Here is a 9,908-nt window from a genome sequence, read left to right on the forward strand (position 1 = left end):
ACAACAGTAACGAGTACTGATGCTGCACATAAAAAAATGTATCGTAGTAAAAGTATTAAACTCATCGAAAATATGTACTTAAGTAAAAGTAGAAGTAGGAAAAAATAATAATACTCCAGTAGAGTGCAGATATAGCCTTTTAGTACTTAAGAACAGTAGTGAAGTGGTTCTACTTCGTTACTATACAGCTCTGGGCATGTGATGTCACCCATTGGTTTGTGGTCTGTTGTTTTGAAGCCTCAAGTTTGGCAATATGGTCGTCGCCGAACTGGACGTGGCGATTTTTTACAAGAGGGTGGAGCTGGGGAGGATGATACGGCCAAGCCAGTGTTTCTTATGGTTGCAAGGGTGCTGTGCTAAGGTCTACGCTAAAATTTGCAGATTTTCAACCCTTCTGAAGCGAGTCATCCAGTGAGGATGTAAGTGGAGACACCCTAAAACAAGTTCAGGTCTTTTTTACTGTACACAATGGTTAGCATTGCTAAGCCACTGTCCTGATTGACAGGTTGGCGTGTAGCCACGCCCTAAAGCGTCCCCTACTTTATCATCTATTTTAAAATAAATGGGACCATAATTTACAAAATGAACATCATGCTGTATGGAAGAAGACTTGAAAATAGCGATTGACACCATAAACTCATTATGAAGGTGTTTACTGAGGTAATAAATCAAGTAAGAAGTAGGGTCATTTTTCCATAGACTGCCTTCTGCTGGAAACTAGATAGAATGCAGATTTACTACCACATTGATTTAATTTTTCAGGCCCGGACGCTTTGTCCATTATTTTTTACAGTCTATGGTGCCACCATGTCTCTGCGTAATTGAAAAGGAAGTGTCCTTTTGGCCCCAAAAGAGGACACTTAAGGAAAGGCTTAAGGAAGCTAACAGTTTATATCCTAAGTCCATCCGTCATCAATGTGTAACGTTCTAATGATGGGAAAGTTATGACCCTGATTATATTAGCCTATGGGCCGGTGCACTCGCTTTGTTCCTGGCCTGTGAGCTAAAGCTAATGTGGCTAAGCTGCACAGTGTATAGAATAATCCTGAAGGATGTTTTGGCTCATTAACAAGGAACTCGAGTTCAGAGAAATTCACTAGTCACCATTGTCATGTTTTCTTATTGATGTTTTAAAAGAGCAGGGGAGGTTAACACTTACAGTAAATCCCAAACACATGTACAGTAGACAAGGGGAACTCTTGGAATCTCATGCAGCCACTAGTTCCCTTTTCTGTATGTCACCCCCATCCCAGTTTTGCATTTATCTACCCCACGTCCTGTGTTTGTGCTGGCTTTGGTTTTATGACCACTCCAGTGATCTGTTGCCATTGCAGAGCTGCTGGTGTTAACACAGCTGAGGTGCATTACAGACTCTTATTCCTGCCTTTTACCTGGCTCCAGGCTCTGTTTGCAGTCAGGAGTTGTTTTGTTTTTCTTTTCAGAAGCAGATGCAAGAATTACCTCACATACATACATAGGGTTTGAGCCAAAGTGCACCAAAACATGACACGTCCTGTCAAGGCAGCTGCCCTGCGGCCAGTTATCCACCATAATATCAAGGGCAGGATCAATGCTCGGCCAAAGGTGGTCCATTAGAAAGACAAAATGCCACTCTTTTCCATTTTGATTTTTAAAACGTTTTGTGAGGATTGCTTCTTTTTGGTGGTAAAAAGGACAGAGTGATGACTCTGTAGCTTAATAATCTAGCGTTAGTTGACTGTAACGTCATTTTACAGCTGTGAATGTAGCTAGATAGATAACATCAGTATCTTAATCACCTTAATCAGGTATTCTGGACATTCAGGGTTGAGCAGCAGCTTGTCCTGCCTGTCAGTAAAACTATAACATTAGCTAACGCAACATTACCTTAGCAGCTAAAGGGGAGACTGTCAACAGGATCAATCTGATGATATTTGATATCTTCAGCATTGATTGCCAGAAATGACTTTCCGGCAGTTTGTCATTATTACCACAAGTAGACAACTTTTTAGCAGTTGCCACTTTTGAATGTAATGATTAGAATAAAGAAAAAGTGGGCTGCCCTGGTGAACTGCAAAATCCCCAGTTTGTGTCATTCCCCATCTCTCTCTCCCCTTATTTCCTGTCATGTCTCTACTGTTGACTATCTAATAAAGGAATAAAATGCCCCAAAAATAAGTAAATGTGAGGTACAGTAATAATAATAATAATAATAATAATAATAATAATAATAATAATAATAATAATAATTAATTAATGGTCAATTAAATAATTTGTTGATCAACAGAAAATAACTAACTATAAAGTTGATCAATAAGTAAAAGTCATTTTTTCCAGCATGATAGTAAATTTAATATTTTTTTTTTCACTATTAGCTACTGTTACAGTATATATATGGCAATATAGAATATATACAGTATCTCACAAAACTGAGTACACCCCTCACATTTTAGTAAATATTTCATTATATCTTTTAATGGGACAACACTGAAGAAATTTCACTTTGCTACAATGTAAAGTATTAAGTGTACAGCTTGCATAACAGTGTAAATGTGCTATCCCCTCAAAATAACTCAACACACAGCCATTAATGTCTAAACCGCTGGCAACAAAAGTGAGTACACCCCTCCATGGGGCATGGGGTACTTTCCATTAAATCATCTCTCAATGCAAATCAAACCAGCTATTAGGCTAACTGACATAAAACCATGCCAATCTCTAAATATGGTGAAGGCTATGTGATGATGTGGGGGGGCTATTTTAATTCCAAAGGCCAAGGGAAGTTTATCAGGATGAGTAGTATCCTGGATCCATGAAATAACTGGCCTTTAAAAATAAACATCTGCCTGCCTCTATGGGAATTTAACATTCCTCACTTTTTTGGGTTGTACTCACTTTTGCCAGCGGTTTAGACATTAATGGCTGTGTATTGAGTTATTTTGAGGGGACAGCACATTTACACTGTTATGCAAGCTGTACACTTAATACTTTACATTGTAGCAAAGTGTGATTTCTTCAGTGTTGTCCCATTAAAAGATGTAATGAAATATTTACTAAATTGTGAGGGGTGTACTCACTTTTGTGAGATACTGTAGTTGTTAGTGGCACAGCAGTGGTGAAAGAAAGAGATGTACAGTAATTTTTGAATCGCCCTTTTTTCATCCATGTGAATTTAAAATTTCCTAAAAATATTATTTTGTATTTTAAAACGGTGTATGGTTTTTACAGTATTGTTTATTGTCCTCCTTGGAACGAGCCGTGACCGTCTTGGCTCAAACTCTGCAAACACAATCATCAAGTGAATCACTGACTTGTTGATACAGAATAACATTGATAAAAAATAATACAAATGTAATCCAAATTTTTGCAACACCTGCTCATTACTGTACATGTGTGCTTCATTTGCAATCTGTATTATTTGAGTCTGTGGAGTCCAGGTGGTTGAGCGACAGTGGTGAGCTGGGTAATATCCATCGTTGTGGGTTTGTCAGCGGTTCTGTGGGCTTTGTTGGTGGTATTGTGGGAGAGCCAACTGCAGTAAAGGTTTTTATGATGTGGCAGAAGTTGATTCTGGGACTCTGTGCCAAGAGCAATCCAGATGTTACTCCTACGGTATGTTTCTGTAGTATAGGCCTATATATATATATATATATATATATATATATATATATATTTATATACACATTGAAGTACTGAAGGCACAGAGCACCACATACTGTATTTCCGATCTGTAAATCCCACTGCTTTTCCTTTTTCTTAAGCTGAAGGAATGTTGTCAATAATTTAAAAGAGAGTTTGCAACTGTGTCTGACACTCATTATCCACAGTACCTCACACATCATCCTGAAAGTTTTATTTTTTTCTCTCGCAACAAACCCAATATACCCACCAACTCCTTCACCCAACCCCATCCTCCCAGCAGTGTACTGGTGGCTGGCAGGCAGTGACACACAGTGACAGTGTACAGGGCTGGAGCCACTCTCGCAGATGGACCTTGAACTCCTGAAAGGGACGTCTGGCCTCACAGTAATGCCCCACCCTTGCTGCCCATCTACAAACTGTAACTCTATAGCCTCATTGTCACGCTCCATATCCTCCCGGTGACCCCCAGCCCAATTATACAGCTGACCCAGGCTTGATGATATAACCTTGGGCGTCTTTTGGGGGCTGCCGGGGCTCAGGGGTGCACCTCTTGTCTATCATGACATGTCAGCTCTGTGCGTTAACCAGACACTTCCCTGAGTGGTCCCAGTGGGGCTTTTGGTGAAAAAGTGGCTCCCATGCAAAGCCTAGTACATTTCAACACATTGCCTCACTGACGCTCTCTTCTTAGATAAACAATATAAGAAAATAGCATGTGTGATGCTGTCAAACTTATAATTTCCAATTCAACTTCTGTAAATATTTAGCACAAATGTTGAACATATGATGGGCACCATATGTACAGCAAAAAAGATTAATCAAAGGATTAGAGATTCTTGGAAAGGTTTATTTCAACAGTATGTCCCAAAAGGTCTGAAATATAAATGTGGATGCAGCGCACTTATCTCTGCTGAATTCTTTTCTGATTATCTAGCAGTAAAAACAGGAGAACCCTCCATTGTACTGTATGTAGATTTGACATGTATGCATGCTGAATCTCAGTGCACGGAGACTTATCCATAGTCTCCATGCATGCTCAGCAGCTGTGATACATTAATGTACAGCATGCTTAGTATGCACTATAAGCTTTGTAAAGGCTATCTGTCACTGGTGAAGTGTTGCTTAATGGATGAGGAGTGGATTTACATTTAAAGTGGCATGTGCATACTGCAGTGAATGAATTTCTACACAAGATTCAACTGAAGGTAAAGGTTAATGGCCGTGGCAGTCATGTCAACATGTCTTTTGTGGAGTTTCAGGCCAGGTTCAGCTTCACAAAGGTAAAATACACAAAGAACTGGGTTGACTTTAAGTAAAATATGTAAAACAAATTATAGTAAATCTTAAGCACATCTGTTGAATAATGAGAAGGCTGATTTTATTCTGATTAGAGCATCTCATTTGAATTGAACATTTATGAATTGGCTCATTGATGCTACTACGCTGTGCCAATATTTCTATATTTCTGCCAAGTGCAGTTTTACTGTACTGTGCATATAACTTCAGTCTGTTGTTCAGTATCTCGATAATGTCTGCCGGAGCTACAATATTAAGTCAACTTAAATTTTGTGGCTCTAGGGATGGTAATGTCGGTTTGACGATTGGTCGGTCAGTCCACCATCTTGGTCTGGACTGAAACATCTTATGTATAAGTTAAATTATCTTAATTGGATGGATTGATGTGGAAAAACCGCATTGTTGTTTTTCATGTCCCCTAGAGGACGAAGCCACCTGATTTTGATCTTCCCCTGACTTTTCTTCGATCACCAATATGAGGTTTACGTTTGTAGTTTGGAGTGAAATGTCTTTACAAGTATTAAATGGATTGAAATGAAATTTTGGGCAGACATTCATGTTCCCCTCAGGTTAAATGTAATACTTTTGGTGACTTGTCAACTTTCTATGTAGCACCATCATCAGGTAAATGTACTTGTACATGTGCTAATTAGCAAATATTAGCATTCTAACACATGTAACTGAAACGATGATCATGATAAATATTACCTGCTAAATATCAGCATGTTAGCATTGTCATTGACATTAGCATTTAGCTCAAAACACCAGCTGCAGACTCTTTAGTCTTTTAAATAAATTTTCATTAATGGAAAAAAAAAGACACAACACAGTGTTTTCTTAAAATAAGATTTTTAATATTACTTATTATCATAAAGATATATTTACACACTTTACAGAAATAGAAAATAAAAACACAAAGCTACGCATGAAAGGAAAAAATAAAATAAGTACTCCAAGAGCTAAAGCTTATCTTTTATAAATTAGAAACCAAAAGTTCAAATATGTACACAGTATTTCAACCATTTCTGATACACTTGTTTTATTTATTTATTTATTTATGTCATTTATTTTTGCCCAGTTCAACATCAAAACAGAGACAGGGACTGTACATTTGGCCTGGTGAGTAATATGAGCACACACCATAAACAGAATATAAGTTTCAGGAATAATACATTGTCTTTTAAATGGTATCTGCTCGAGACCTAGTAACACTGTTGCGATGGCGTGTAAGCCTACAGACTGCATCTCTCCTTCGATTGTTCTGAGTGATTCTGAATGAGCTGATCTTAAACACAGTGGTTACATAGATGGAGAATGTGTTGCAATCAAGGCAGGAGGGGCATGTGCTATTCTGGGCGTAGGAAGTCTCATTTTGAGGCTCCAAGATAATGACAGATCTTAGTCATTTCCCCTGGGAGATAAAATCTAGTTATCCTTTGGATTGCCCAGCCGATGGAAATGTGTGAATGCATTGGATTGAATATCAGCCACTTGATCTTGCACACACCCACTTTGAAGGCCAACATGATACAGTTTGATGGGCTTAGAGATTCACAAGGTAAAACCATGGAATGTGTTCCACAATAAGTGAAATGTTTTTGAGTTCAATGTCATTTTAGAGGGTTTTTATCTGGCAGATAACTGAGTATAGAATGACAATAGGATTAAAAAAAACATAAAAACCTTGTGTTCTTCTGAGATGATTTTGCGTGGGGGTTGGGTCTATATTCAGAAACAGAGATCAACAGCTAAGCTAATATTTTAAAACCTGTTGCTAGCTTATTCTCGTCTCCACCTGTAACACAAATCTATCTCTCTGCTCATCGCCACTCCTTAAACACTCCCAGCCAAATGCATTTGGACAATAAGAATTAAACACAAAGGGGCAAGTTCTCAGAACAAACATTTTTCTATCAGGAAAACATGCTAACAAGTGCATAGGAACATTACTCAGGCCTTGTGATGGTCACAGAGAAGAGGAACTGGAGAGGAAACATTGAGAGGATAGGAATCGTTTCTCTTGTGTAAGCCTTGCTGGAAAAGACCATTAAGGAAAATGGTTTTGCTCCCCGAGCATAATGTATTGGTTTACCATTTCAGTTTGAGCCTGGACGTGCTTGTCCTTCCACATCACAAGGCCCATTAACCTGATGTGCAGGGGAGGGCTGTGGGCTATGATCTACAAGAAAAGAATGCCTGAAAGCTTTCACGTGTCCATGACATATTGTGCTGCAGACTACTTTTCTATTTTGTTACATCCACAAAATATACAGCTTTTTACACTGTACTCAAAAAGTAAGCTTTGGACAACCAGCTAGACAAGAATCAGACAAAAAAATTGTCACAATACACTGGAAAACCATTCTATACCAAGAGACTCTTGTTTTCAGGGTGTATTATTCCAGCAGCATAATGGAATTGCAAAAGTGCAGCCTTGCGAACCCATACAGAGAAGTCTTGGAGCAAAGCCGCGTCTATTTTGTTGGGACTAGTTGACACCGGAGGCTTTGGATCAGTGGGATATTTGGCTTTTGATTTTTTGGATTCAACTGATAACCAGACCAAGATTAAAAAGAGTACTTTACATACACATTGGTTTGCTCTGGTCTCTGAAAGGGCAGCATGGCTGGTGCAGATGGTGAGGATACATTCATGAAGAACAGTGCGGATACAGACGTTGCTCGGCTCCGTAACAATAACTTCTGAGATGGGGAAATATTGATTTGAACCCCTTGTCATGACCCAGTCTACTTCCAGCATCCAAACTCCAGCTGCTTTGAACTTCCATCCCCAGCTCATATCTTCCTACTATCTTCCCCAATAATACATGAGACATCCTGAGCAAAGCTGTCTCACTCCCGAGCATTAATGAAATCTACATCTCTGTCTGAGAGGGTATGAAAAAATAATGGTGGAACTGAAATTATTATTACTCTTCACAGTGCCCTAGGATTTAATACATTTTTAATCAAGGTGATCTTGGCTGGGTGGATTACCACTGTGATTTTAGATGCTCTCTTAATAAAAGCTTCTCATGCTGGGACTGAGAAGACCGCTTTTTATTATAATATTTGCATGAGACATGGCGAGAGGGAAAGGGTGTTGGAAATCTAGGTTAACCTGCCAGTTGCCTGTGTGGTCAAAACTGACTTGAAATAGGAGTTTGCTGATTGAATCACAGTGGATTGAAATCAGATTTTCACCTAAAATACGAGTGAAAAAAACAAGGAAGTTGCTCCACACACCTAATACACAACGAACGACTGCAAGGTGGCTGCTCTACAGGTTACAGTCCTAATAGGTTACATGGTTACACATTGAATCAGCAGGGGCTCGAGGATTTGAAAAGGGGGAAGGGTGTGGTTTCAGTCTAAGCCAATTTAACAATGAGCTCAGACTAAGTGGCCCCGGCCAGCCTTGGGGAGATTCATCTGAGAAAGATTAACTCCAGGATTTAATGAGCGTAATGATCAAAGCCACGACCACCTGTGCTGTGGTAGGGCAGACTAGAAAGGCAACTGTACCCAAAATAATGTAGGGAAAGGATCATGACTAGAAAGGACTGAATCTGGATACATGGCTATATTGGTGAATACATAGAGGAAGAGTAAGGAAATATACGAAAATATGCTCATAGTAGCTTTAAATGTACTGTATGTTTGTGTTGAGTTAAATAAATGCACAAAATAGACTGCTCTAGTACAAGCCTCTATCACAGCACCCTGAGAAAAAAGAAATAAAACTACCTAAACACAGAAATAAACATAAACAGTAATATATTCCAGTAAGATGGAAAGGCATAGCATTTCGTTAGTGAATGATTTCGGTCAAAGGGTCAAACCAGCCTTATGCTGAATATTAAAACAGCCAGAGCACTAGTGGTAGGCTGATTATGGTGACATATTAACTGAGCTGATATTTGCTTTGTTTCTTCTTTCTTTCTTTTTTTTTGGTCTATTTTAACGGTCCTCGCTAACATTGTCTCGTGTGGGATTTCTGTTTGCAGAAATTGAAAATGCATAATGTGTCAGTGTATCAAGACTTCAAACAAGAGGTAATGTGTTTCTCCCTAACCTTTTATTCCTTTGTTCCTGGCAGCATTGTGGAGAAGGTTATTATTTGGCACTTCATTAAAAGGCAAGGCAGCCTGTCGGTGGAGCAGACTGCCCCTGCCAGTTAACAGTCGTGTAGTAGAGCAGCTGCACAGGGCAGCAGTATGGTGAGAAGGCTGGGGATTGGGGACAGGATTGGGATTGGGATTTGGGGTCAAAGGACTCGTCCAAGGTGGGACATGTTACAGTAACCTTGAGTGCGTCAGTAAACCCCCCCCCCCCCCACTCAAGGTGTTAATGAGTTCAGAAACAGCTTTGGATTAAAGAATCTTCTAAATGAAGGAATTATTCTGTCACTTAAATAGATTGTTTCGACAATATGTGCTTTCTTTTCAGTCCAACTTAACTTTGCATGTGGACGTACTGTCATTAGAAGGAACAAAGCACCATTAATAATGATAATTAAGCGATGGATATAATGCCATTCAAATGTCTTGCTCTTCCATTTTAAACACCTTGAATTCTTCTTTGCACCAGACATCCAGAGTATCATTAGTGAACTTAATATTGTCAACTATCAAAACTGACCCTGCCCTTCCACATTATTAGCGCCCTCTCCCGCTAGTAAAGCCGTTAAGTAGCTACACGGCAATGAAATCAGCGGCTGCAGTAACCTTGGATCTGAGAGATGGGAATACCACATCGTGGAGAAGTGACAGATGCTTTAAGACTCAGATTGTTTTGACCGGGCTCCCTCTCCACCACATGTCATGCAAACTGTGTGAGACACTCAGGGAGATCGCTGTGATTGGGCTCTATTAAGCAAATAATAGGAAAATTGAAAAAGAAAAGAAAAAACACTTGGGAGAAGACAGAGATAGAGAGAAGAAGTGAGGGAGTGAGAGTAATAGAAAGAGAGAGACAGAGAAATAGAGTCTG

The 9,908-nt window shown here is 39.3% G+C and overlaps 1 long non-coding RNA gene across 2 annotated transcripts in view; it reads left to right on the top strand.

Moving 5' to 3' along the window:
- Positions 1-9,908, top strand: part of LOC114562671 (uncharacterized) — a 38,103-nt gene that overhangs the window by 6,195 nt on the left and 22,000 nt on the right. The window lies entirely within an intron of this gene.

The sequence above is a fragment of the Perca flavescens genome, chromosome 10 (genome assembly GCF_004354835.1).
Source record: "Perca flavescens isolate YP-PL-M2 chromosome 10, PFLA_1.0, whole genome shotgun sequence".
Classification (NCBI taxonomy): Eukaryota; Metazoa; Chordata; class Actinopteri; order Perciformes; family Percidae; genus Perca; species Perca flavescens.